Raw genomic sequence first — 2,129 nt, forward strand, 5'->3', positions numbered from 1 at the left:
ATTTTATATATATATATATATATATATAAATATATATATATTATTAGCACACACACACACACATATATATATATATATATATATATATATATATATATATATATATATATATGTGGAGTAAACGCACCGATGATCTTTCCTTTCGGATAAGGAATGACTGACACGCCACACACATTCTGTGATCAAAACAGATACGCCTCTCGTGTATATTCCGAATAGGCATAGGTCCTCCGGGGATTAAGGGAAATGAGAAGTAGGCCTACACCGTGACAGGAAGCCCAGAGGATCACCGGTCGGAAAAAAATGATTGAATGTTCTTTTTATCTTACGATGAAAGTATCAGATAATTGAATACTGGCGTGAATGCATATCTTATAAAGCTATACAACGCTCATGATAATACCGAAGGGAATAGAAACCATCCTGTCTGGAGCAGAATGAATAATTTAACGTGTCTATCAATAACTGAAAAATATATTTCCCTCATCCTGCGCAAAATTAATTGATCGAGTTCAATTCGTTTGATTTACATCGGCACTGGTCATCGAACCGAACCCGAAATATATATATATATATATATATATATATATATATATATATATATATATATATATATATATATACAGTATATATATATATATATATATATATATATATATATATATATATATATATATATGTATTATAAATATACTGTGTATATACATATAAAATGTAGCCTAAACCATTTTTCACATAAAACACGCAAGAATAGAACTGAACTTGCAATAAAATCATATAACTGATCACTAACTTGTCGATCATAACTGTGTTAAAAGAGTTGTCATGGATATACATTTTCACGGGAAACATTAAAGTGAAAAATATTTTTTCCCATATTATTATAATGTATTTTTAAACGCCCTCCTACAAGCATCGGTGGTTCAGTGGTAGAATTCTCGCCTGCCACGCGGGAGGCCCGGGTTCGATTCCCGGCCGATGCACATCTTTTTAAATAAAAATTTTTCTCCTTTTTTTTTTTCTTATGTGAAGATATGGCGAGAGCAGAAACCGATCCTCTAGTGACAAAAATATAAGCGTGTGGCAAGAGCCAAGGTCTGGAGATTTAATCTCTAGGCCTTGGCAAGATCGATAACAACTGGAAATCGAGAGAGAAGTGACCAGACGCGAAAAAAAAAATGTCAACATCCTTCAGTTTCCTTTCGTCTAAAAACCCCACCCCCACCCCCCTTAAAAAAAACTGACCCACCCGTTCCTTCCATTCCTCGTTTTCTTCTTAATTTTCTTTCTAAGCATGCCTTCAAGTAAAAAAAAAACTGACGCAGTTGGTTTTTGGAAAATTGCATAGCCTCTTTCACTTTCAATGAGCGTCTTTTGTGCGTCTGAGGGACGCTGCGGGGCGAGGGAAGAAGTAGGGGGAACAGGAGTGCAGGGAAGGGGAATGTAAGGGGATACGAGGGGAAGGGGGTGGGGTTGCTCGAGAAGTTTTCAAACTAGTGCTTTACAGTCCTTTGTAATGACTTAAAACATGAATGCAAGAAGGCACTCAGAAATGCGAGATTTTCTCAAATCTTTTATTTTTCTAAAGTCAGCAAATGCAGGAATGGAAAGTTTCCCAAACTTACAACGAAAAAAAGTTTGCAAGATATGAAAAATGGAGAGTGGTGTTTCCACACACACACACACACACACACACACACACACACACACACACACACACACACACACACACACAGAGAGAGAGAGAGAGAGAGGGGGAGAGAGCTAGAGAGAGAAATTGATTCGTGTCATACTTTTTATCCACTACAACATGAATTATTAATACAAAATCCTCATCTGTCAAATATCGAACCTGCACAACCTTCAAAAATATAATTTATATCATTATAAATCAAATTCCCATTAACCACCCAAACTAATCACATTCGTAGTGCCAGTAAATAGTTTCTAGATAATCATTTTCTGTGTCCGTAATACCAAGCTCCGATTCAATATTCTGCTAGTCTATACACCGTAACACCTTACCAAACTTACGGATCACCCTAAGGCAAAGAAGGGCCCTTGAAGGCTTGAGACATCTTAATTCAAAACCAACAAACCATTATCAGGAGACTTGTCGTTTCCATATC

The 2,129-nt window shown here is 36.0% G+C and overlaps 1 non-coding gene across 1 annotated transcript; it reads left to right on the plus strand.

Annotated features, from left to right (window-relative positions):
• Window positions 1–912: 912 nt before the first annotated feature.
• On the plus strand, window positions 913–983 carry TRNAG-GCC (transfer RNA glycine (anticodon GCC)). The gene has a single exon. It is a non-coding gene; the product is annotated as a tRNA-Gly (tRNA).
• Window positions 984–2,129: the final 1,146 nt, after the last annotated feature.

The sequence above is a fragment of the Macrobrachium rosenbergii genome, chromosome 9 (genome assembly GCF_040412425.1).
Source record: "Macrobrachium rosenbergii isolate ZJJX-2024 chromosome 9, ASM4041242v1, whole genome shotgun sequence".
Lineage (NCBI taxonomy): Eukaryota > Metazoa > Arthropoda > Malacostraca > Decapoda > Palaemonidae > Macrobrachium > Macrobrachium rosenbergii.